Source organism: Carassius auratus, unplaced genomic scaffold (assembly GCF_003368295.1).
Source record: "Carassius auratus strain Wakin unplaced genomic scaffold, ASM336829v1 scaf_tig00045962, whole genome shotgun sequence".
Lineage (NCBI taxonomy): Eukaryota > Metazoa > Chordata > Actinopteri > Cypriniformes > Cyprinidae > Carassius > Carassius auratus.
The window spans coordinates 12411-38555 of NW_020526947.1; the positions used below are offsets into that span (position 1 = coordinate 12411).

Consider the following 26145-nt stretch of genomic DNA (forward strand, 5'->3'; position numbering starts at 1 on the left):
CACACAGTTTTATTTTTCTTGGTGCATATATTGCTGTGTAGCACAATACAGCATTACTTTTATTTTCAGATCGATTGGCTGAGCCTCACGGGAGACAACACACCTGGAGAGTCGGTCAGAAGACTGCTTAGGAAACTCGGGACGAATGCTCTATGGGCCCAATATAGTCTTAAAGGCCGCAAGGGAAAGAAGAATTTCCAGGAACTGGAAATATGTAATGTCATAATCCTTGAGTTGTTTCTCAGTTGTTTCTTATTCCAAACATTTTATAGTAAGTCGCAGAAGATAAACTTTATTTTCAGAGCAAGCTAGGCCAAAGACTGCATATGAGTAATTGAGGAAATGATCAGTGTATTTGACATACTGTATGCTTAATCATCATTTATTGTAAGTAGCAGTAACATGTTTGGTTTTTGTGTATCTTAACTGGATTTTATGATGCCTGTCGTCGAAGACACACCAAGGTGCTGGAAAAAGTAATTGAGGACTTCATATCAGAAACACTGAAGTTTGCACCACAGAGAGATAAGGTAAGGCTTTTTTAGTTTGTAAAACATTAATAAGGAAAACATAGCACATATAATGCAGATTATACTGTATACTAATACTATGTTTTGTTTTCATAGATGCTACAATCTAAGGTGTCACTTCAGGCCGAAGCAGAGACTTCAAGAAAAGAAGACACACAGAACATACTTAATTAGTTGTTTTACACACATAACGTATTTTATGTAAGATTTGGAATGTTTCAGTTTGTGGAATGTTTGAGTATATAAAATGTGAAAGTTAAGATATCAGTAATGCCATTTTTTTTTTCATTTAAATGTACTGTACGTTACAGTATACTTAAAGTATCATTGGCAAAATGTAGACAAATACAATATGAATGAAAATGATCAAATATATTAAAATATGAAAAATGTTTGTGTAGTGTCTTCAATATCTGATACGTCCCCCATCCGGGGACTACATATTAAATGGATTTTTAGATCACGGAGCTGGAGCCGGGGCTTGCTCCGTCCACTCCATGCATCGGCCTGGTATTGCAGTGTCTCCAGGAACGGTGTGCTTTCCCTTTTTGGGGATTGCCATTTATTGTGTCGAATAGCAGAACAAGGAATGAGAGCTGCCATTGCAGATGCTGTGGTTTATTGCAAACTTTTTTCCTGATGTGTCCTCCTGGGGTCTTGGACTCTTCCACTAACGATGCACCCACCTGAGGTCTTGAAGTCTTTCACGGACGAGGTGATGCATCGAATCAGGTGTGTTTGTTTAAAGAGAGTCATCTAAAACTGGCTTTGGGAAGCACCGGCCCATGAGCTTGGCAGTTTCCAGGCCAGTAACGGAAGGCACCCGTCCTTCCTTTCCTGGAGGGGGGGCGGAGGGCTAACCGTTGGTGAGGATGGTAGAGATGCAAATCACACCTCTGGCTGACCGCCTGGGCCTTCATACTTACCTGGCAGGGGAGACACCATGATCAAGAAGGCGGTTCAACCAGGGCGAGGCTTGTCCATTGCACTCCGGCCATGCTGACCCCTGCGAACTCCCCAAATGCGGGAATCTCGACTGCATAATTTACGGTAGTGGGGGACTGCGTTCGCGCTCTCCCCTGAAATTGTTGGTGAAACAAAGCAGAAGAGGTTTTTACAGTTTTTTATTTATTTTCGTTTCAGAATGGGGAGTTCTGTCACATGTGAGATATGTGTTGTGCGCCTGTGAAACAAAGTCACTTACGCTCTTGAAAAATCGGACCCTGGTGGGTAGTTTAGTTCGAACATAGTGCAGACCTTACTTTGAAAGTAGATTGGACTGACTGCAGCCTAGCTGTAACTGTCTCCATGTTGTTTGGTTGTCCTTTTTTTCGATTCGTATTAATTTTGTTGTCACTTACAGCGACACCTAGTGGCCTGTCGCCGCGCCCTTTTTCACCTGGCCTCGGAATGAGCCCCTGCACAGGTGTGCCGATTTGGGTGAAGGGATCTCACTCCTTCCTGGAGTTATAGCCATTCGAGCCACCTCGGACACGCCACCTTAGCACGTTTTGAGGTCCCCTCGCCAAGGTGAATGGAAATGTCCTCTTTTTTTGGATGATTATTGACAGTCAGACTCCAGAGAAGCTTTCTGTGCTGATTTGGGTGGGACTGGGCCAAATACCTGGCGCTAGGTTGCAAAAGAAGGTTTTCGACAAAATCCAAAATACCCGAAAATTTCGTCAGAGCGACGACCCAATCTGAGACCTGCGTTTCGTTCGGCTCGAGCCAAGGTTTCCGATGACATAAGGCACGTGGCTCTGCGACCAACCGTTTGGGAGTTACGAGCGATGCCGTACTTTCCATCGCTGCAGTTCCACCGTCAGGCCGATCGGGACAAGGCCCGGTGACGTTGCAGACAGGGGATGGTACTTCCATCCCGCAGTGTTGCAGGTGTTTTCATCTTTGTTTGATTGTCCTTTTACATTACTTTTTCCCTATTTTTCAGCTTACGCCGCCACCTAGTGGCCTGTCGCCGCGCCCTTTTTCACCTGGCCTCGGACTGAGCCCCTGCACAGGTGTGCCGATTTGGGTGAAGGGATCTCACTCCTTCCTGGAGTTATAGCCATTCGAGCCACCTCGGACACGCCACCTTAGCACGTTTTGAGGTCCCCTCGCCAAGGTGAATGGAAATGTCCTCTTTTTTTTGGATGATTATTGACAGTCAGACTCCAGAGAAGCTTTCTGTGCTGATTTGGGTGGGACTGGGCCAAATACCTGGCGCCAGGTTGCAAAAGAAGGTTTTCGACAAAATCCAAAATACCCGAAAATTTCGTCAGAGCGACGGGCCAATCTGAGACCTGCGTCTCGTTCGGCTCGAGCCAAGGATTCCGGTGACATAAGGCACGTGGCTCTGCGACCAACCGTTTGGGAGTTACGAGCCATGCCGTACTTTCCGTCAGGCCGATCGGGACGAGGCCCGGTGACGTTGTAGACAGGGGAGGGTACTACCCAGATAGCACACTTACGTCTGCAAGATGTCTGTTAAAGAACTGTTGATCTGGAAAGCATCTGCCATCTACAAACGTCTGACAGACGCCTTTCAGATGTCAGTTTTATATACCTTCTAAATCATAAACATCTAAAAGACATCTAATTGACATCTATCTGACATCTAAAAGGCAGTGTTGGGGAGTAACTAGTTACATGTAACAGCATTACGTAATTTAATTACAAAATGAATGTAACTGTAATTAGTTACAGTTACTAAGAAAAAATTAGTAATTAAATTAAAGTTACTTATGAAATTTTTAACGATTACACAGGCAATTACATTTGAATATTTACACACATCCACATACAGATTTCACTGATTTCTTTCCCAAATTGCACTGACTATTCTGAGACATACGCCCTAATAATTTCCGGGATGCGGAAACACAGTCTGGTTCGTAGAATTCAGTCATAAAAACGGAATGCCTAACACGGACAGAATATGCCACATTTTGGATGACTAAATCAAAAGTAGGTCAGTACACTTGAATCAAAACATGACATGGACTAGTGTCTGTGAATATTAAGCCCCAAGAATGCAATATATGACTTGCACATTCTGCGTGTTGGAAATCAGGCGCAGACTGGACACCGGGACAATTCCCGGTGGCCTGGCAGCCGATTTGGCCCACTATTTTAATATCATTATTGTATAATTGCCTGTCGAATGTACTAAAGCGATCATTTGCGAATCCACCATTTGATAATTCAATCTCTAATAAATCATGAATTGTTAGTCTTGAGTCGCGCGCTCTCTGCGCCTCCGCAAACGGTTTGGATCAGACTCAGAGTAATCAATGCGAGAGAGAGAGAGAATAGAGTGGACTGTGGAAACGCACAGCTGGAGCAGAGAAGCAGAACTACTGTTCAGGGTTTCAGGTCAGTTTCATCTGTAAAAATGCTTTTTTGTCTTTGTTTTTATTTATTTAATCAAGCAGCAGCACGTTCAGTCTGCTGATATTCATCAGTCATCACTCAAAAGACTATATAAAGTATATAAAATACTATATCATTTTTATCTGTTGTAATGTTACAGTAGTAATTTAGCTGAAAAATAATCAGATTTTTTGGGGAAGCTATGACAGACAACAACACAACCCTTACGAAAATTATCGTTATATTATTTTACCTTTAAATACAGAGAAAATGGTTACTATTGTTTAATTATGGTAACCAAAAATGTAACATTATTTTACAAATTTATTTATTTAAAAATAAATACAAATCCATTTGCAAAACAAAAAACAAAACAAGGTTATTGTACTTTTATACAGGCCAATAAAAAGCATGGTCAATTTTTGTAAGGGAAAAACATGACTAGTGTACAGTATTAGGATTTTTCTATAAAGATATTGTAGTATTGTAGAGTATTGTATTGTAAAGTATAGTTTTGTTCAATCTTGAGTATTAAAGTCATGAGAGAGATAGATAACAGGGCAAAATAAAGAGACTGAAGAGAAAAATGGAAGTGAAGGTGCAGTTCAGGAGAGAACTTTTAATTATTTTGCATGTCCCCAAATTAAAGATTTAAACCTTTTTTTATGTCAGGTCCATACAAAAAATAGTTTTGTCCATGAATGTTTGTATGAGTTTGAATTTTGCAGTCAGAATTTTTTTTTCCCAGTCCGCCCTTCCTGTAAATTAATGGCAAAAACATGCAGTTTCATTTAATACACATAGGCCTACTGAAGCTTGCAGTGTTGTCAGCCTCTGCCGCCTCAATATAGGAGTACATGAGCACATAAACATAATTTCTCGAACTGCTCTGTGTCACGTCATGCATTTTACCTATCATATCATATGCAAAGAGACAGCAGTTTAAAAAAACACCAATGTTTCAGGAGTTTATTATACAGGAATGACACATGCTTATTAGATAACTGTATTTGAGTTGATGTATATGTTTTTATTAATTATTATTTAATTTTCACAAATTTAGAAACGTAATCTAAAAGTATTCAAAAGTAATTAGTTACATTAATAAAGTAATTGAAAAAGTTATACTACTATAACATTTTAAACAGGGTAACTTGTAATCTGTAACCTATTACATTTCTAAAGTAAGCTTCCAAACACTGCTAAAAGGAGACGTCCAATAGACGTATTGCAGATGAGCAAACAGCCTTAAAACTACATCTTGCAGATGTAAATTCATATGTCAAATAGACGTCTCCTAGATGTATGTGTGCTATCAGGGTACCATCCCCCAGCGTTTTTAGGTCTCCCAAAACTTACCAAAGCCGAGATGGGCATCGCCGTGTCCGGCTTCCTCCCTGCTGCGTCTTAGCAGCATCGCTTCTCGGCCTTTTGGCTAAGATCAAGTGTAGTATCTTTTCCAGGAGCTTTGCCGGGAGAGCGTGTGAAAGCATCGGCCAAGATGGTTCGGATGAGGAATAGTGTTCGTGTGGAATTGAAGATGGATGCTGAGGACTTTGTGAAGCAACGTTTTGGAAGAGAATTTTGTGTTGTGGAAATTCTTCAAGGAGTTTTCAAGATTCAGCCTGGTGATATTTTCTGCCTACAAGATTTTGCGGTATCTGGTTTTTTGGATTTAACTTTTACTACCCTGAAAGATTGTGTGGATTTCTTTGAAGCCTGGAAGAAGAAAGAGGGTCATAAGCTGCTTGAAGGACTGCAGCTCCAGCCATTGTTTGTCCAGGACTTCATCCCTCTTATAATTCATGTATACAACCCCTTTGTAGAGGATTCGGACGTCCTGGCGTTAGTTAAGCGATATTGTGAAGCTGTGAGAGGAGGAGAACATTTAAAAGACCGTTTTGGGATTTGGAATGGGAAGAGGAGGTACATGGTGAAGCTGAAAATTGACCCCTCTGTACAAGGTAGTGTGTTACATCCTCTAGGCAGTTTTTCAATTGGACCAAACAAAGGTTACTTGTACTATCCTGGACAACCTCTATATTGTCGACGGTGTGGAGGACAGGGTCACGTGAAGGTTGATTGCAAAGGAGAGAGATGCAGATTTTGTGGTGAGTCCAACCATGTGGCAGGTATATGCACGGCTCCAAAGCGTTGCAGTTTATGTGGAAGTGATGAGCATCTGTATCGGGGCTGTCCAGGCAGGAAGAAAAGTTATGCCAGTTTATTTAAAGAAGGGGAAGACTTGCTGGGTGACTGTAAAGCCCTTGTTGGTGAGTGGTCCAGCTCATCAGCAAGACAGACTGCACATGCTGCTGAAGCCAGTAAGCACAGATGGGAGCGGACAGCTGAAGTGAATGATAAGATACTTTATCGAAGGGAGACATCCCCAGTGGCGGAGGAACGGTTGATTGAAATAATTTCAGGTGATGCAGAGGAGCCAATTAAGGACATGGATCAGAAGGAGGACGGAGATAACAAGATGGAGGTATCAGGAGGAAGAGGGCGTCGGCGTGCAGTTGAAAAGGATGACTGTGAAGAAGAGGAAAGAGAGTGGAAGTGCTCGAAGCTCGAAGCTGCAAGGACTCTTGTTTCTTTAGAGGACTTATTAGATTTGCAAGATCAACAGGTGGACAACTGGGAATGGGGAGAGTGTGAGGCAGATAGAGAAGAAGATTCTCAGGAATGGACTGATGTAGTTGCAAGGAGAGTGAAGGGGAAGGGAGGCGGAAGTAGTGTTGGCAAAAAAGTCCTTTAAGTTTAAACATTTCTAGGGATAGTTGTGATGTGCTGTTCAAAATGTGCTAACTTTAAAATTGGAATGTTGTGATTTTTGAGTTTGAAGTGAATGTTGTATGAGTTTTGGAGTTTAATAAAAAAAAAAAAAAAAAAAAATCTGTTCTTATCAGTTTAATATCTGATACGTCCCCCATCCGGGGACTACATATTAAATGGATTTTTAGATCACGGAGCTGGAGCCGGGGCTTGCTCCGTCCACTCCATGCATCGGCCTGGTATTGCAGTGTCTCCAGGAACGGTGTGCTTTCCCTTTTTGGGGATTGCCATTTATTGTGTCGAATAGCAGAACAAGGAATGAGAGCTGCCATTGCAGATGCTGTGGTTTATTGCAAACTTTTTTCCTGATGTGTCCTCCTGGGGTCTTGGACTCTTCCACTAACGATGCACCCACCTGAGGTCTTGAAGTCTTTCACGGACGAGGTGATGCATCGAATCAGGTGTGTTTGTTTAAAGAGAGTCATCTAAAACTGGCTTTGGGAAGCACCGGCCCATGAGCTTGGCAGTTTCCAGGCCAGTAACGGAAGGCACCCGTCCTTCCTTTCCTGGAGGGGGGGCGGAGGGCTAACCGTTGGTGAGGATGGTAGAGATGCAAATCACACCTCTGGCTGACCGCCTGGGCCTTCATACTTACCTGGCAGGGGAGACACCATGATCAAGAAGGCGGTTCAACCAGGGCGAGGCTTGTCCATTGCACTCCGGCCATGCTGACCCCTGCGAACTCCCCAAATGCGGGAATCTCGACTGCATAATTTACGGTAGTGGGGGACTGCGTTCGTGCTCTCCCCTGAAATTGTTGGTGAAACAAAGCAGAAGAGGTTTTTACAGTTTTTTATTTATTTTCGTTTCAGAATGGGGAGTTCTGTCACATGTGAGATATGTGTTGTGCGCCTGTGAAACAAAGTCACTTACGCTCTTGAAAAATCGGACCCTGGTGGGTAGTTTAGTTCGAACATAGCGCAGACCTTACTTTGAAAGTAGATTGGACTGACTGCAGCCTAGCTGTAACTGTCTCCATGTTGTTTGGTTGTCCTTTTTTTCGATTCGTATTAATTTTGTTGTCACTTACAGCGACACCTAGTGGCCTGTCGCCGCGCCCTTTTTCACCTGGCCTCGGAATGAGCCCCTGCACAGGTGTGCCGATTTGGGTGAAGGGATCTCACTCCTTCCTGGAGTTATAGCCATTCGAGCCACCTCGGACACGCCACCTTAGCACGTTTTGAGGTCCCCTCGCCAAGGTGAATGGAAATGTCCTCTTTTTTTGGATGATTATTGACAGTCAGACTCCAGAGAAGCTTTCTGTGCTGATTTGGGTGGGACTGGGCCAAATACCTGGCGCTAGGTTGCAAAAGAGGGTTTTCGACAAAATCCAAAATACCCGAAAATTTCGTCAGAGCGACGACCCAATCTGAGACCTGCGTTTCGTTCGGCTCAAGCCAAGGTTTCCGATGACATAAGGCACGTGGCTCTGCGACCAACCGTTTGGGAGTTACGAGCGATGCCGTACTTTCCATCGCTGCAGTTCCACCGTCAGGCCGATCGGGACAAGGCCCGGTGACGTTGCAGACAGGGGATGGTACTTCCATCCCGCAGTGTTGCAGGTGTTTTCATCTTTGTTTGATTGTCCTTTTACATTACTTTTTCCCTATTTTTCAGCTTACGCCGCCACCTAGTGGCCTGTCGCCACGCCCTTTTTCACCTGGCCTCGGACTGAGCCCCTGCACAGGTGTGCCGATTTGGGTGAAGGGATCACACTCCTTCCTGGAGTTATAGCCATTCGAGCCACCTCGGACACGCCACCTTAGCACGTTTTGAGGTCCCCTCGCCAAGGTGAATGGAAATGTCCTCTTTTTTTTGGATGATTATTGACAGTCAGACTCCAGAGAAGCTTTCTGTGCTGATTTGGGTGGGACTGGGCCAAATACCTGGCGCCAGGTTGCAAAAGAAGGTTTTCGACAAAATCCAAAATACCCGAAAATTTCGTCAGAGCGACGGGCCAATCTGAGACCTGCGTCTCGTTCGGCTCGAGCCAAGGATTCCGGTGACATAAGGCACGTGGCTCTGCGACCAACCGTTTGGGAGTTACGAGCCATGCCGTACTTTCCGTCAGGCCGATCGGGACGAGGCCCGGTGACGTTGTAGACAGGGGAGGGTACTACCCAGATAGCACACTTACGTCTGCAAGATGTCTGTTAAAGAACTGTTGATCTGGAAAGCATCTGCCATCTACAAACGTCTGACAGACGCCTTTCAGATGTCAGTTTTATATACCTTCTAAATCATAAACATCTAAAAGACATCTAATTGACATCTATCTGACATCTAAAAGGCAGTGTTGGGGAGTAACTAGTTACATGTAACAGCATTACGTAATTTAATTACAAAATGAATGTAACTGTAATTAGTTACAGTTACTAAGAAAAAAATAGTAATTAAATTAAAGTTACTTATGAAATTTTTAACGATTACACAGGCAATTACATTTGAATATTTACACACATCCACATACAGATTTCACTGATTTCTTTCCCAAATTGCACTGACTATTCTGAGACATACGCCCTAATAATTTCCGGGATGCGGAAACACAGTCTGGTTCGTAGAATTCAGTCATAAAAACGGAATGCCTAACACGGACAGAATATGCCACATTTTGGATGACTAAATCAAAAGTAGGTCAGTACACTTGAATCAAAACATGACATGGACTAGTGTCTGTGAATATTAAGCCCCAAGAATGCAATATATGACTTGCACATTCTGCGTGTTGGAAATCAGGCGCAGACTGGACACCGGGACAATTCCCGGTGGCCTGGCAGCCGATTTGGCCCACTATTTTAATATCATTATTGTATAATTGCCTGTCGAATGTACTAAAGCGATCATTTGCGAATCCGCCATTTGATAATTCAATCTCTAATAAATCATGAATTGTTAGTCTTGACTCGCGCGCTCTCTGCGCCTCCGCAAACGGTTTGGATCAGACTCAGAGTAATCAATGCGAGAGAGAGAGAGAATAGAGTGGACTGTGGAAACGCACAGCTGGAGCAGAGAAGCAGAACTACTGTTCAGGGTTTCAGGTCAGTTTCATCTGTAAAAATGCTTTTTTGTCTTTGTTTTTATTTATTTAATCAAGCAGCAGCACGTTCAGTCTGCTGATATTCATCAGTCATCACTCAAAAGACTATATAAAGTATATAAAATACTATATCATTTTTATCTGTTGTAATGTTACAGTAGTAATTTAGCTGAAAAATAATCAGATTTTTTGGGGAAGCTACGACAGACAACAACACAACCCTTACGAAAATTATCGTTATATTATTTTACCTTTAAATGCAGAGAAAATGGTTACTATTGTTTAATTGTGGTAACCAAAAATGTAACATTATTTTACAAATTTATTTATTTAAAAATAAATACAAATCCATTTGCAAAACAAAAAACAAAACAAGGTTATTGTACTTTTATACAGGCCAATAAAAAGCATGGTCAATTTTTGTAAGGGAAAAACATGACTAGTGTACAGTATTAGGATTTTTCTATAAAGATATTGTAGTATTGTAGAGTATTGTATTGTAAAGTATAGTTTTGTTCAATCTTGAGTATTAAAGTCATGAGAGAGATAGATAACAGGGCAAAATAAAGAGACTGAAGAGAAAAATGGAAGTGAAGGTGCAGTTCAGGAGAGAACTTTTAATTATTTTGCATGTCCCCAAATTAAAGATTTAAACCTTTTTTTATGTCAGGTCCATACAAAAAATAGTTTTGTCCATGAATGTTTGTATGAGTTTGAATTTTGCAGTCAGAATTTTTTTTTCCCAGTCCGCCCTTCCTGTAAATTAATGGCAAAAACATGCAGTTTCATTTAATACACATAGGCCTACTGAAGCTTGCAGTGTTGTCAGCCTCTGCCGCCTCAATATAGGAGTACATGAGCACATAAACATAATTTCTCGAACTGCTCTGTGTCACGTCATGCATTTTACCTATCATATCATATGCAAAGAGACAGCAGTTTAAAAAAACACCAATGTTTCAGGAGTTTATTATACAGGAATGACACATGCTTATTAGATAACTGTATTTGAGTTGATGTATATGTTTTTATTTATTATTATTTAATTTTCACAAATTTAGAAACGTAATCTAAAAGTATTCAAAAGTAATTAGTTACATTAATAAAGTAATTGAAAAAGTTATACTACTATAACATTTTAAACAGGGTAACTTGTAATCTGTAACCTATTACATTTCTAAAGTAAGCTTCCAAACACTGCTAAAAGGAGACGTCCAATAGACGTATTGCAGATGAGCAAACAGCCTTAAAACTACATCTTGCAGATGTAAATTCATATGTCAAATAGACGTCTCCTAGATGTATGTGTGCTATCAGGGTACCATCCCCCAGCGTTTTTAGGTCTCCCAAAACTTACCAAAGCCGAGATGGGCATCGCCGTGTCCGGCTTCCTCCCTGCTGCGTCTTAGCAGCATCGCTTCTCGGCCTTTTGGCTAAGATCAAGTGTAGTATCTTTTCCAGGAGCTTTGCCGGGAGAGCGTGTGAAAGCATCGGCCAAGATGGTTCGGATGAGGAATAGTGTTCGTGTGGAATTGAAGATGGATGCTGAGGACTTTGTGAAGCAACGTTTTGGAAGAGAATTTTGTGTTGTGGAAATTCTTCAAGGAGTTTTCAAGATTCAGCCTGGTGATATTTTCTGCCTACAAGATTTTGCGGTATCTGGTTTTTTGGATTTAACTTTTACTACCCTGAAAGATTGTGTGGATTTCTTTGAAGCCTGGAAGAAGAAAGAGGGTCATAAGCTGCTTGAAGGACTGCAGCTCCAGCCATTGTTTGTCCAGGACTTCATCCCTCTTATAATTCATGTATACAACCCCTTTGTAGAGGATTCGGACGTCCTGGCGTTAGTTAAGCGATATTGTGAAGCTGTGAGAGGAGGAGAACATTTAAAAGACCGTTTTGGGATTTGGAATGGGAAGAGGAGGTACATGGTGAAGCTGAAAATTGACCCCTCTGTACAAGGTAGTGTGTTACATCCTCTAGGCAGTTTTTCAATTGGACCAAACAAAGGTTACTTGTACTATCCTGGACAACCTCTATATTGTCGACGGTGTGGAGGACAGGGTCACGTGAAGGTTGATTGCAAAGGAGAGAGATGCAGATTTTGTGGTGAGTCCAACCATGTGGCAGGTATATGCACGGCTCCAAAGCGTTGCAGTTTATGTGGAAGTGATGAGCATCTGTATCGGGGCTGTCCAGGCAGGAAGAAAAGTTATGCCAGTTTATTTAAAGAAGGGGAAGACTTGCTGGGTGACTGTAAAGCCCTTGTTGGTGAGTGGTCCAGCTCATCAGCAAGACAGACTGCACATGCTGCTGAAGCCAGTAAGCACAGATGGGAGCGGACAGCTGAAGTGAATGATAAGATACTTTATCGAAGGGAGACATCCCCAGTGGCGGAGGAACGGTTGATTGAAATAATTTCAGGTGATGCAGAGGAGCCAATTAAGGACATGGATCAGAAGGAGGACGGAGATAACAAGATGGAGGTATCAGGAGGAAGAGGGCGTCGGCGTGCAGTTGAAAAGGATGACTGTGAAGAAGAGGAAAGAGAGTGGAAGTGCTCGAAGCTCGAAGCTGCAAGGACTCTTGTTTCTTTAGAGGACTTATTAGATTTGCAAGATCAACAGGTGGACAACTGGGAATGGGGAGAGTGTGAGGCAGATAGAGAAGAAGATTCTCAGGAATGGACTGATGTAGTTGCAAGGAGAGTGAAGGGGAAGGGAGGCGGAAGTAGTGTTGGCAAAAAAGTCCTTTAAGTTTAAACATTTCTAGGGATAGTTGTGATGTGCTGTTCAAAATGTGCTAACTTTAAAATTGGAATGTTGTGATTTTTGAGTTTGAAGTGAATGTTGTATGAGTTTTGGAGTTTAATAAAAAAAAAAAAAAAAAAAAAAAAATCTGTTCTTATCAGTTTAATATCTGATACGTCCCCCATCCGGGGACTACATATTAAATGGATTTTTAGATCACGGCGCTGGAGCCGGGGCTTGCTCCGTCCACTCCATGCATCGGCCTGGTATTGCAGTGTCTCCAGGAACGGTGTGCTTTCCCTTTTTGGGGATTGCCATTTATTGTGTCGAATAGCAGAACAAGGAATGAGAGCTGCCATTGCAGATGCTGTGGTTTATTGCAAACTTTTTTCCTGATGTGTCCTCCTGGGGTCTTGGACTCTTCCACTAACGATGCACCCACCTGAGGTCTTGAAGTCTTTCACGGACGAGGTGATGCATCGAATCAGGTGTGTTTGTTTAAAGAGAGTCATCTAAAACTGGCTTTGGGAAGCACCGGCCCATGAGCTTGGCAGTTTCCAGGCCAGTAACGGAAGGCACCCGTCCTTCCTTTCCTGGAGGGGGGGCGGAGGGCTAACCGTTGGTGAGGATGGTAGAGATGCAAATCACACCTCTGGCTGACCGCCTGGGCCTTCATACTTACCTGGCAGGGGAGACACCATGATCAAGAAGGCGGTTCAACCAGGGCGAGGCTTGTCCATTGCACTCCGGCCATGCTGACCCCTGCGAACTCCCCAAATGCGGGAATCTCGACTGCATAATTTACGGTAGTGGGGGACTGCGTTCGTGCTCTCCCCTGAAATTGTTGGTGAAACAAAGCAGAAGAGGTTTTTACAGTTTTTTATTTATTTTCGTTTCAGAATGGGGAGTTCTGTCACATGTGAGATATGTGTTGTGCGCCTGTGAAACAAAGTCACTTACGCTCTTGAAAAATCGGACCCTGGTGGGTAGTTTAGTTCGAACATAGCGCAGACCTTACTTTGAAAGTAGATTGGACTGACTGCAGCCTAGCTGTAACTGTCTCCATGTTGTTTGGTTGTCCTTTTTTTCGATTCGTATTAATTTTGTTGTCACTTACAGCGACACCTAGTGGCCTGTCGCCGCGCCCTTTTTCACCTGGCCTCGGAATGAGCCCCTGCACAGGTGTGCCGATTTGGGTGAAGGGATCTCACTCCTTCCTGGAGTTATAGCCATTCGAGCCACCTCGGACACGCCACCTTAGCACGTTTTGAGGTCCCCTCGCCAAGGTGAATGGAAATGTCCTCTTTTTTTGGATGATTATTGACAGTCAGACTCCAGAGAAGCTTTCTGTGCTGATTTGGGTGGGACTGGGCCAAATACCTGGCGCTAGGTTGCAAAAGAGGGTTTTCGACAAAATCCAAAATACCCGAAAATTTCGTCAGAGCGACGACCCAATCTGAGACCTGCGTTTCGTTCGGCTCAAGCCAAGGTTTCCGATGACATAAGGCACGTGGCTCTGCGACCAACCGTTTGGGAGTTACGAGCGATGCCGTACTTTCCATCGCTGCAGTTCCACCGTCAGGCCGATCGGGACAAGGCCCGGTGACGTTGCAGACAGGGGATGGTACTTCCATCCCGCAGTGTTGCAGGTGTTTTCATCTTTGTTTGATTGTCCTTTTACATTACTTTTTCCCTATTTTTCAGCTTACGCCGCCACCTAGTGGCCTGTCGCCACGCCCTTTTTCACCTGGCCTCGGACTGAGCCCCTGCACAGGTGTGCCGATTTGGGTGAAGGGATCACACTCCTTCCTGGAGTTATAGCCATTCGAGCCACCTCGGACACGCCACCTTAGCACGTTTTGAGGTCCCCTCGCCAAGGTGAATGGAAATGTCCTCTTTTTTTTGGATGATTATTGACAGTCAGACTCCAGAGAAGCTTTCTGTGCTGATTTGGGTGGGACTGGGCCAAATACCTGGCGCCAGGTTGCAAAAGAAGGTTTTCGACAAAATCCAAAATACCCGAAAATTTCGTCAGAGCGACGGGCCAATCTGAGACCTGCGTCTCGTTCGGCTCGAGCCAAGGATTCCGGTGACATAAGGCACGTGGCTCTGCGACCAACCGTTTGGGAGTTACGAGCCATGCCGTACTTTCCGTCAGGCCGATCGGGACGAGGCCCGGTGACGTTGTAGACAGGGGAGGGTACTACCCAGATAGCACACTTACGTCTGCAAGATGTCTGTTAAAGAACTGTTGATCTGGAAAGCATCTGCCATCTACAAACGTCTGACAGACGCCTTTCAGATGTCAGTTTTATATACCTTCTAAATCATAAACATCTAAAAGACATCTAATTGACATCTATCTGACATCTAAAAGGCAGTGTTGGGGAGTAACTAGTTACATGTAACAGCATTACGTAATTTAATTACAAAATGAATGTAACTGTAATTAGTTACAGTTACTAAGAAAAAAATAGTAATTAAATTAAAGTTACTTATGAAATTTTTAACGATTACACAGGCAATTACATTTGAATATTTACACACATCCACATACAGATTTCACTGATTTCTTTCCCAAATTGCACTGACTATTCTGAGACATACGCCCTAATAATTTCCGGGATGCGGAAACACAGTCTGGTTCGTAGAATTCAGTCATAAAAACGGAATGCCTAACACGGACAGAATATGCCACATTTTGGATGACTAAATCAAAAGTAGGTCAGTACACTTGAATCAAAACATGACATGGACTAGTGTCTGTGAATATTAAGCCCCAAGAATGCAATATATGACTTGCACATTCTGCGTGTTGGAAATCAGGCGCAGACTGGACACCGGGACAATTCCCGGTGGCCTGGCAGCCGATTTGGCCCACTATTTTAATATCATTATTGTATAATTGCCTGTCGAATGTACTAAAGCGATCATTTGCGAATCCGCCATTTGATAATTCAATCTCTAATAAATCATGAATTGTTAGTCTTGACTCGCGCGCTCTCTGCGCCTCCGCAAACGGTTTGGATCAGACTCAGAGTAATCAATGCGAGAGAGAGAGAGAATAGAGTGGACTGTGGAAACGCACAGCTGGAGCAGAGAAGCAGAACTACTGTTCAGGGTTTCAGGTCAGTTTCATCTGTAAAAATGCTTTTTTGTCTTTGTTTTTATTTATTTAATCAAGCAGCAGCACGTTCAGTCTGCTGATATTCATCAGTCATCACTCAAAAGACTATATAAAGTATATAAAATACTATATCATTTTTATCTGTTGTAATGTTACAGTAGTAATTTAGCTGAAAAATAATCAGATTTTTTGGGGAAGCTACGACAGACAACAACACAACCCTTACGAAAATTATCGTTATATTATTTTACCTTTAAATGCAGAGAAAATGGTTACTATTGTTTAATTGTGGTAACCAAAAATGTAACATTATTTTACAAATTTATTTATTTAAAAATAAATACAAATCCATTTGCAAAACAAAAAACAAAACAAGGTTATTGTACTTTTATACAGGCCAATAAAAAGCATGGTCAATTTTTGTAAGGGAAAAACATGACTAGTGTACAGTATTAGGATTTTTCTATAAAGATATTGTAGTATTGTAGAGTATTGTATTGTAAAGTATAGTTTTGTTCAATCTTGAGTATTAAAGTCATGAGAGAGATAGATAACAGGGCAAAATAAAGAGACTGAAGAGAAAAATGGAAGTGAAGGTGCAGTTCAGGAGAGAACTTTTAATTATTTTGCATGTCCCCAAATTAAAGATTTAAACCTTTTTTTATGTCAGGTCCATACAAAAAATAGTTTTGTCCATGAATGTTTGTATGAGTTTGAATTTTGCAGTCAGAATTTTTTTTTCCCAGTCCGCCCTTCCTGTAAATTAATGGCAAAAACATGCAGTTTCATTTAATACACATAGGCCTACTGAAGCTTGCAGTGTTGTCAGCCTCTGCCGCCTCAATATAGGAGTACATGAGCACATAAACATAATTTCTCGAACTGCTCTGTGTCACGTCATGCATTTTACCTATCATATCATATGCAAAGAGACAGCAGTTTAAAAAAACACCAATGTTTCAGGAGTTTATTATACAGGAATGACACATGCTTATTAGATAACTGTATTTGAGTTGATGTATATGTTTTTATTTATTATTATTTAATTTTCACAAATTTAGAAACGTAATCTAAAAGTATTCAAAAGTAATTAGTTACATTAATAAAGTAATTGAAAAAGTTATACTACTATAACATTTTAAACAGGGTAACTTGTAATCTGTAACCTATTACATTTCTAAAGTAAGCTTCCAAACACTGCTAAAAGGAGACGTCCAATAGACGTATTGCAGATGAGCAAACAGCCTTAAAACTACATCTTGCAGATGTAAATTCATATGTCAAATAGACGTCTCCTAGATGTATGTGTGCTATCAGGGTACCATCCCCCAGCGTTTTTAGGTCTCCCAAAACTTACCAAAGCCGAGATGGGCATCGCCGTGTCCGGCTTCCTCCCTGCTGCGTCTTAGCAGCATCGCTTCTCGGCCTTTTGGCTAAGATCAAGTGTAGTATCTTTTCCAGGAGCTTTGCCGGGAGAGCGTGTGAAAGCATCGGCCAAGATGGTTCGGATGAGGAATAGTGTTCGTGTGGAATTGAAGATGGATGCTGAGGACTTTGTGAAGCAACGTTTTGGAAGAGAATTTTGTGTTGTGGAAATTCTTCAAGGAGTTTTCAAGATTCAGCCTGGTGATATTTTCTGCCTACAAGATTTTGCGGTATCTGGTTTTTTGGATTTAACTTTTACTACCCTGAAAGATTGTGTGGATTTCTTTGAAGCCTGGAAGAAGAAAGAGGGTCATAAGCTGCTTGAAGGACTGCAGCTCCAGCCATTGTTTGTCCAGGACTTCATCCCTCTTATAATTCATGTATACAACCCCTTTGTAGAGGATTCGGACGTCCTGGCGTTAGTTAAGCGATATTGTGAAGCTGTGAGAGGAGGAGAACATTTAAAAGACCGTTTTGGGATTTGGAATGGGAAGAGGAGGTACATGGTGAAGCTGAAAATTGACCCCTCTGTACAAGGTAGTGTGTTACATCCTCTAGGCAGTTTTTCAATTGGACCAAACAAAGGTTACTTGTACTATCCTGGACAACCTCTATATTGTCGACGGTGTGGAGGACAGGGTCACGTGAAGGTTGATTGCAAAGGAGAGAGATGCAGATTTTGTGGTGAGTCCAACCATGTGGCAGGTATATGCACGGCTCCAAAGCGTTGCAGTTTATGTGGAAGTGATGAGCATCTGTATCGGGGCTGTCCAGGCAGGAAGAAAAGTTATGCCAGTTTATTTAAAGAAGGGGAAGACTTGCTGGGTGACTGTAAAGCCCTTGTTGGTGAGTGGTCCAGCTCATCAGCAAGACAGACTGCACATGCTGCTGAAGCCAGTAAGCACAGATGGGAGCGGACAGCTGAAGTGAATGATAAGATACTTTATCGAAGGGAGACATCCCCAGTGGCGGAGGAACGGTTGATTGAAATAATTTCAGGTGATGCAGAGGAGCCAATTAAGGACATGGATCAGAAGGAGGACGGAGATAACAAGATGGAGGTATCAGGAGGAAGAGGGCGTCGGCGTGCAGTTGAAAAGGATGACTGTGAAGAAGAGGAAAGAGAGTGGAAGTGCTCGAAGCTCGAAGCTGCAAGGACTCTTGTTTCTTTAGAGGACTTATTAGATTTGCAAGATCAACAGGTGGACAACTGGGAATGGGGAGAGTGTGAGGCAGATAGAGAAGAAGATTCTCAGGAATGGACTGATGTAGTTGCAAGGAGAGTGAAGGGGAAGGGAGGCGGAAGTAGTGTTGGCAAAAAAGTCCTTTAAGTTTAAACATTTCTAGGGATAGTTGTGATGTGCTGTTCAAAATGTGCTAACTTTAAAATTGGAATGTTGTGATTTTTGAGTTTGAAGTGAATGTTGTATGAGTTTTGGAGTTTAATAAAAAAAAAAAAAAAAAAAAAAAAATCTGTTCTTATCAGTTTAATATCTGATACGTCCCCCATCCGGGGACTACATATTAAATGGATTTTTAGATCACGGCGCTGGAGCCGGGGCTTGCTCCGTCCACTCCATGCATCGGCCTGGTATTGCAGTGTCTCCAGGAACGGTGTGCTTTCCCTTTTTGGGGATTGCCATTTATTGTGTCGAATAGCAGAACAAGGAATGAGAGCTGCCATTGCAGATGCTGTGGTTTATTGCAAACTTTTTTCCTGATGTGTCCTCCTGGGGTCTTGGACTCTTCCACTAACGATGCACCCACCTGAGGTCTTGAAGTCTTTCACGGACGAGGTGATGCATCGAATCAGGTGTGTTTGTTTAAAGAGAGTCATCTAAAACTGGCTTTGGGAAGCACCGGCCCATGAGCTTGGCAGTTTCCAGGCCAGTAACGGAAGGCACCCGTCCTTCCTTTCCTGGAGGGGGGGCGGAGGGCTAACCGTTGGTGAGGATGGTAGAGATGCAAATCACACCTCTGGCTGACCGCCTGGGCCTTCATACTTACCTGGCAGGGGAGACACCATGATCAAGAAGGCGGTTCAACCAGGGCGAGGCTTGTCCATTGCACTCCGGCCATGCTGACCCCTGCGAACTCCCCAAATGCGGGAATCTCGACTGCATAATTTACGGTAGTGGGGGACTGCGTTCGTGCTCTCCCCTGAAATTGTTGGTGAAACAAAGCAGAAGAGGTTTTTACAGTTTTTTATTTATTTTCGTTTCAGAATGGGGAGTTCTGTCACATGTGAGATATGTGTTGTGCGCCTGTGAAACAAAGTCACTTACGCTCTTGAAAAATCGGACCCTGGTGGGTAGTTTAGTTCGAACATAGCGCAGACCTTACTTTGAAAGTAGATTGGACTGACTGCAGCCTAGCTGTAACTGTCTCCATGTTGTTTGGTTGTCCTTTTTTTCGATTCGTATTAATTTTGTTGTCACTTACAGCGACACCTAGTGGCCTGTCGCCGCGCCCTTTTTCACCTGGCCTCGGAATGAGCCCCTGCACAGGTGTGCCGATTTGGGTGAAGGGATCTCACTCCTTCCTGGAGTTATAGCCATTCGAGCCACCTCGGACACGCCACCTTAGCACGTTTTGAGGTCCCCTCGCCAAGGTGAATGGAAATGTCCTCTTTTTTTGGATGATTATTGACAGTCAGACTCCAGAGAAGCTTTCTGTGCTGATTTGGGTGGGACTGGGCCAAATACCTGGCGCTAGGTTGCAAAAGAGGGTTTTCGACAAAATCCAAAATACCCGAAAATTTCGTCAGAGCGACGACCCAATCTGAGACCTGCGTTTCGTTCGGCTCAAGCCAAGGTTTCCGATGACATAAGGCACGTGGCTCTGCGACCAACCGTTTGGGAGTTACGAGCGATGCCGTACTTTCCATCGCTGCAGTTCCACCGTCAGGCCGATCGGGACAAGGCCCGGTGACGTTGCAGACAGGGGATGGTACTTCCATCCCGCAGTGTTGCAGGTGTTTTCATCTTTGTTTGATTGTCCTTTTACATTACTTTTTCCCTATTTTTCAGCTTACGCCGCCACCTAGTGGCCTGTCGCCACGCCCTTTTTCACCTGGCCTCGGACTGAGCCCCTGCACAGGTGTGCCGATTTGGGTGAAGGGATCACACTCCTTCCTGGAGTTATAGCCATTCGAGCCACCTCGGACACGCCACCTTAGCACGTTTTGAGGTCCCCTCGCCAAGGTGAATGGAAATGTCCTCTTTTTTTTGGATGATTATTGACAGTCAGACTCCAGAGAAGCTTTCTGTGCTGATTTGGGTGGGACTGGGCCAAATACCTGGCGCCAGGTTGCAAAAGAAGGTTTTCGACAAAATCCAAAATACCCGAAAATTTCGTCAGAGCGACGGGCCAATCTGAGACCTGCGTCTCGTTCGGCTCGAGCCAAGGATTCCGGTGACATAAGGCACGTGGCTCTGCGACCAACCGTTTGGGAGTTACGAGCCATGCCGTACTTTCCGTCAGGCCGATCGGGACGAGGCCCGGTGACGTTGTAGACAGGGGAGGGTACTACCCAGATAGCACACTTACGTCTGCAAGATGTCTGTTAAAGAACTGTTGATCTGGAAAGCATCTGCCATCTACAAACGTCTGACAGACGCCTTTCAGATGTCAGTTTTATATACCTTCTAAATCATAAACATCTAAAAGACATCTAATTGACATCTATCTGACATCTAAAAGGCAGTGTTGGGGAGTAACTAGTTACATGTAACAGCATTACGTAATTTAATTACAAAATGAATGTAACTGTAATTAGTTACAGTTACTAAGAAAAAAATAGTAATTAAATTAAAGTTACTTATGAAATTTTTAACGATTACACAGGCAATTACATTTGAATATTTACACACATCCACATACAGATTTCACTGATTTCTTTCCCAAATTGCACTGACTATTCTGAGACATACGCCCTAATAATTTCCGGGATGCGGAAACACAGTCTGGTTCGTAGAATTCAGTCATAAAAACGGAATGCCTAACACGGACAGAATATGCCACATTTTGGATGACTAAATCAAAAGTAGGTCAGTACACTTGAATCAAAACATGACATGGACTAGTGTCTGTGAATATTAAGCCCCAAGAATGCAATATATGACTTGCACATTCTGCGTGTTGGAAATCAGGCGCAGACTGGACACCGGGACAATTCCCGGTGGCCTGGCAGCCGATTTGGCCCACTATTTTAATATCATTATTGTATAATTGCCTGTCGAATGTACTAAAGCGATCATTTGCGAATCCGCCATTTGATAATTCAATCTCTAATAAATCATGAATTGTTAGTCTTGACTCGCGCGCTCTCTGCGCCTCCGCAAACGGTTTGGATCAGACTCAGAGTAATCAATGCGAGAGAGAGAGAGAATAGAGTGGACTGTGGAAACGCACAGCTGGAGCAGAGAAGCAGAACTACTGTTCAGGGTTTCAGGTCAGTTTCATCTGTAAAAATGCTTTTTTGTCTTTGTTTTTATTTATTTAATCAAGCAGCAGCACGTTCAGTCTGCTGATATTCATCAGTCATCACTCAAAAGACTATATAAAGTATATAAAATACTATATCATTTTTATCTGTTGTAATGTTACAGTAGTAATTTAGCTGAAAAATAATCAGATTTTTTGGGGAAGCTACGACAGACAACAACACAACCCTTACGAAAATTATCGTTATATTATTTTACCTTTAAATGCAGAGAAAATGGTTACTATTGTTTAATTGTGGTAACCAAAAATGTAACATTATTTTACAAATTTATTTATTTAAAAATAAATACAAATCCATTTGCAAAACAAAAAACAAAACAAGGTTATTGTACTTTTATACAGGCCAATAAAAAGCATGGTCAATTTTTGTAAGGGAAAAACATGACTAGTGTACAGTATTAGGATTTTTCTATAAAGATATTGTAGTATTGTAGAGTATTGTATTGTAAAGTATAGTTTTGTTCAATCTTGAGTATTAAAGTCATGAGAGAGATAGATAACAGGGCAAAATAAAGAGACTGAAGAGAAAAATGGAAGTGAAGGTGCAGTTCAGGAGAGAACTTTTAATTATTTTGCATGTCCCCAAATTAAAGATTTAAACCTTTTTTTATGTCAGGTCCATACAAAAAATAGTTTTGTCCATGAATGTTTGTATGAGTTTGAATTTTGCAGTCAGAATTTTTTTTTCCCAGTCCGCCCTTCCTGTAAATTAATGGCAAAAACATGCAGTTTCATTTAATACACATAGGCCTACTGAAGCTTGCAGTGTTGTCAGCCTCTGCCGCCTCAATATAGGAGTACATGAGCACATAAACATAATTTCTCGAACTGCTCTGTGTCACGTCATGCATTTTACCTATCATATCATATGCAAAGAGACAGCAGTTTAAAAAAACACCAATGTTTCAGGAGTTTATTATACAGGAATGACACATGCTTATTAGATAACTGTATTTGAGTTGATGTATATGTTTTTATTTATTATTATTTAATTTTCACAAATTTAGAAACTTAATCTAAAAGTATTCAAAAGTAATTAGTTACATTAATAAAGTAATTGAAAAAGTTATACTACTATAACATTTTAAACAGGGTAACTTGTAATCTGTAACCTATTACATTTCTAAAGTAAGCTTCCAAACACTGCTAAAAGGAGACGTCCAATAGACGTATTGCAGATGAGCAAACAGCCTTAAAACTACATCTTGCAGATGTAAATTCATATGTCAAATAGACGTCTCCTAGATGTATGTGTGCTATCAGGGTACCATCCCCCAGCGTTTTTAGGTCTCCCAAAACTTACCAAAGCCGAGATGGGCATCGCCGTGTCCGGCTTCCTCCCTGCTGCGTCTTAGCAGCATCGCTTCTCGGCCTTTTGGCTAAGATCAAGTGTAGTATCTTTTCCAGGAGCTTTGCCGGGAGAGCGTGTGAAAGCATCGGCCAAGATGGTTCGGATGAGGAATAGTGTTCGTGTGGAATTGAAGATGGATGCTGAGGACTTTGTGAAGCAACGTTTTGGAAGAGAATTTTGTGTTGTGGAAATTCTTCAAGGAGTTTTCAAGATTCAGCCTGGTGATATTTTCTGCCTACAAGATTTTGCGGTATCTGGTTTTTTGGATTTAACTTTTACTACCCTGAAAGATTGTGTGGATTTCTTTGAAGCCTGGAAGAAGAAAGAGGGTCATAAGCTGCTTGAAGGACTGCAGCTCCAGCCATTGTTTGTCCAGGACTTCATCCCTCTTATAATTCATGTATACAACCCCTTTGTAGAGGATTCGGACGTCCTGGCGTTAGTTAAGCGATATTGTGAAGCTGTGAGAGGAGGAGAACATTTAAAAGACCGTTTTGGGATTTGGAATGGGAAGAGGAGGTACATGGTGAAGCTGAAAATTGACCCCTCTGTACAAGGTAGTGTGTTACATCCTCTAGGCAGTTTTTCAATTGGACCAAACAAAGGTTACTTGTACTATCCTGGACAACCTCTATATTGTCGACGGTGTGGAGGACAGGGTCACGTGAAGGTTGATTGCAAAGGAGAGAGATGCAGATTTTGTGGTGAGTCCAACCATGTGGCAGGTATATGCACGGCTCCAAAGCGTTGCAGTTTATGTGGAAGTGATGAGCATCTGTATCGGGGCTGTCCAGGCAGGAAGAAAAGTTATGCCAGTTTATTTAAAGAAGGGGAAGACTTGCTGGGTGACTGTAAAGCCCTTGTTGGTGAGTGGTCCAGCTCATCAGCAAGACAGACTGCACATGCTGCTGAAGCCAGTAAGCACAGATGGGAGCGGACAGCTGAAGTGAATGATAAGATACTTTATCGAAGGGAGACATCCCCAGTGGCGGAGGAACGGTTGATTGAAATAATTTCAGGTGATGCAGAGGAGCCAATTAAGGACATGGATCAGAAGGAGGACGGAGATAACAAGATGGAGGTATCAGGAGGAAGAGGGCGTCGGCGTGCAGTTGAAAAGGATGACTGTGAAGAAGAGGAAAGAGAGTGGAAGTGCTCGAAGCTCGAAGCTGCAAGGACTCTTGTTTCTTTAGAGGACTTATTAGATTTGCAAGATCAACAGGTGGACAACTGGGAATGGGGAGAGTGTGAGGCAGATAGAGAAGAAGATTCTCAGGAATGGACTGATGTAGTTGCAAGGAGAGTGAAGGGGAAGGGAGGCGGAAGTAGTGTTGGCAAAAAAGTCCTTTAAGTTTAAACATTTCTAGGGATAGTTGTGATGTGCTGTTCAAAATGTGCTAACTTTAAAATTGGAATGTTGTGATTTTTGAGTTTGAAGTGAATGTTGTATGAGTTTTGGAGTTTAATAAAAAAAAAAAAAAAAAAAAAAAATCTGTTCTTATCAGTTTAATATCTGATACGTCCCCCATCCGGGGACTACATATTAAATGGATTTTTAGATCACGGCGCTGGAGCCGGGGCTTGCTCCGTCCACTCCATGCATCGGCCTGGTATTGCAGTGTCTCCAGGAACGGTGTGCTTTCCCTTTTTGGGGATTGCCATTTATTGTGTCGAATAGCAGAACAAGGAATGAGAGCTGCCATTGCAGATGCTGTGGTTTATTGCAAACTTTTTTCCTGATGTGTCCTCCTGGGGTCTTGGACTCTTCCACTAACGATGCACCCACCTGAGGTCTTGAAGTCTTTCACGGACGAGGTGATGCATCGAATCAGGTGTGTTTGTTTAAAGAGAGTCATCTAAAACTGGCTTTGGGAAGCACCGGCCCATGAGCTTGGCAGTTTCCAGGCCAGTAACGGAAGGCACCCGTCCTTCCTTTCCTGGAGGGGGGGCGGAGGGCTAACCGTTGGTGAGGATGGTAGAGATGCAAATCACACCTCTGGCTGACCGCCTGGGCCTTCATACTTACCTGGCAGGGGAGACACCATGATCAAGAAGGCGGTTCAACCAGGGCGAGGCTTGTCCATTGCACTCCGGCCATGCTGACCCCTGCGAACTCCCCAAATGCGGGAATCTCGACTGCATAATTTACGGTAGTGGGGGACTGCGTTCGTGCTCTCCCCTGAAATTGTTGGTGAAACAAAGCAGAAGAGGTTTTTACAGTTTTTTATTTATTTTCGTTTCAGAATGGGGAGTTCTGTCACATGTGAGATATGTGTTGTGCGCCTGTGAAACAAAGTCACTTACGCTCTTGAAAAATCGGACCCTGGTGGGTAGTTTAGTTCGAACATAGCGCAGACCTTACTTTGAAAGTAGATTGGACTGACTGCAGCCTAGCTGTAACTGTCTCCATGTTGTTTGGTTGTCCTTTTTTTCGATTCGTATTAATTTTGTTGTCACTTACAGCGACACCTAGTGGCCTGTCGCCGCGCCCTTTTTCACCTGGCCTCGGAATGAGCCCCTGCACAGGTGTGCCGATTTGGGTGAAGGGATCTCACTCCTTCCTGGAGTTATAGCCATTCGAGCCACCTCGGACACGCCACCTTAGCACGTTTTGAGGTCCCCTCGCCAAGGTGAATGGAAATGTCCTCTTTTTTTGGATGATTATTGACAGTCAGACTCCAGAGAAGCTTTCTGTGCTGATTTGGGTGGGACTGGGCCAAATACCTGGCGCTAGGTTGCAAAAGAGGGTTTTCGACAAAATCCAAAATACCCGAAAATTTCGTCAGAGCGACGACCCAATCTGAGACCTGCGTTTCGTTCGGCTCAAGCCAAGGTTTCCGATGACATAAGGCACGTGGCTCTGCGACCAACCGTTTGGGAGTTACGAGCGATGCCGTACTTTCCATCGCTGCAGTTCCACCGTCAGGCCGATCGGGACAAGGCCCGGTGACGTTGCAGACAGGGGATGGTACTTCCATCCCGCAGTGTTGCAGGTGTTTTCATCTTTGTTTGATTGTCCTTTTACATTACTTTTTCCCTATTTTTCAGCTTACGCCGCCACCTAGTGGCCTGTCGCCACGCCCTTTTTCACCTGGCCTCGGACTGAGCCCCTGCACAGGTGTGCCGATTTGGGTGAAGGGATCACACTCCTTCCTGGAGTTATAGCCATTCGAGCCACCTCGGACACGCCACCTTAGCACGTTTTGAGGTCC

At 43.0% G+C, this 26145-nt stretch overlaps 10 non-coding genes and 4 pseudogenes across 10 annotated transcripts; all 14 read left to right on the plus strand.

Moving 5' to 3' along the window:
• The first annotated feature begins 890 nt into the window (after window positions 1-890).
• LOC113088257 (U2 spliceosomal RNA) lies at window positions 891-1074 on the plus strand. Its single transcript, XR_003285875.1, has one exon. It is a non-coding gene; the product is annotated as a U2 spliceosomal RNA (small nuclear RNA).
• Window positions 1075-1448: 374 nt separating this feature from the next.
• On the plus strand, window positions 1449-1612 carry LOC113088261 (U1 spliceosomal RNA). The gene has a single exon (XR_003285876.1). It is a non-coding gene; the product is annotated as a U1 spliceosomal RNA (small nuclear RNA).
• Window positions 1613-5314: 3702 nt separating this feature from the next.
• Window positions 5315-5393, plus strand: LOC113088258 (uncharacterized; annotated as a pseudogene).
• A 1361-nt stretch (window positions 5394-6754) lies between these two features.
• Window positions 6755-6947, plus strand: LOC113088251 (U2 spliceosomal RNA). The gene has a single exon (XR_003285870.1). It is a non-coding gene; the product is annotated as a U2 spliceosomal RNA (small nuclear RNA).
• A 374-nt stretch (window positions 6948-7321) lies between these two features.
• On the plus strand, window positions 7322-7485 carry LOC113088263 (U1 spliceosomal RNA). The gene has a single exon (XR_003285877.1). It is a non-coding gene; the product is annotated as a U1 spliceosomal RNA (small nuclear RNA).
• A 3702-nt stretch (window positions 7486-11187) lies between these two features.
• Window positions 11188-11266, plus strand: LOC113088259 (uncharacterized; annotated as a pseudogene).
• A 1361-nt stretch (window positions 11267-12627) lies between these two features.
• LOC113088255 (U2 spliceosomal RNA) lies at window positions 12628-12824 on the plus strand. The gene has a single exon (XR_003285873.1). It is a non-coding gene; the product is annotated as a U2 spliceosomal RNA (small nuclear RNA).
• Window positions 12825-13198: 374 nt separating this feature from the next.
• LOC113088264 (U1 spliceosomal RNA) lies at window positions 13199-13362 on the plus strand. The gene has a single exon (XR_003285878.1). It is a non-coding gene; the product is annotated as a U1 spliceosomal RNA (small nuclear RNA).
• Window positions 13363-17064: 3702 nt separating this feature from the next.
• LOC113088260 (uncharacterized) lies at window positions 17065-17143 on the plus strand (annotated as a pseudogene).
• A 1361-nt stretch (window positions 17144-18504) lies between these two features.
• On the plus strand, window positions 18505-18701 carry LOC113088256 (U2 spliceosomal RNA). The gene has a single exon (XR_003285874.1). It is a non-coding gene; the product is annotated as a U2 spliceosomal RNA (small nuclear RNA).
• A 374-nt stretch (window positions 18702-19075) lies between these two features.
• LOC113088265 (U1 spliceosomal RNA) lies at window positions 19076-19239 on the plus strand. The gene has a single exon (XR_003285879.1). It is a non-coding gene; the product is annotated as a U1 spliceosomal RNA (small nuclear RNA).
• A 3702-nt stretch (window positions 19240-22941) lies between these two features.
• Window positions 22942-23020, plus strand: LOC113088262 (uncharacterized; annotated as a pseudogene).
• Window positions 23021-24381: 1361 nt separating this feature from the next.
• On the plus strand, window positions 24382-24577 carry LOC113088253 (U2 spliceosomal RNA). Its single transcript, XR_003285872.1, has one exon. It is a non-coding gene; the product is annotated as a U2 spliceosomal RNA (small nuclear RNA).
• Window positions 24578-24951: 374 nt separating this feature from the next.
• On the plus strand, window positions 24952-25115 carry LOC113088250 (U1 spliceosomal RNA). Its single transcript, XR_003285869.1, has one exon. It is a non-coding gene; the product is annotated as a U1 spliceosomal RNA (small nuclear RNA).
• The last annotated feature ends 1030 nt before the right edge of the window (window positions 25116-26145 follow it).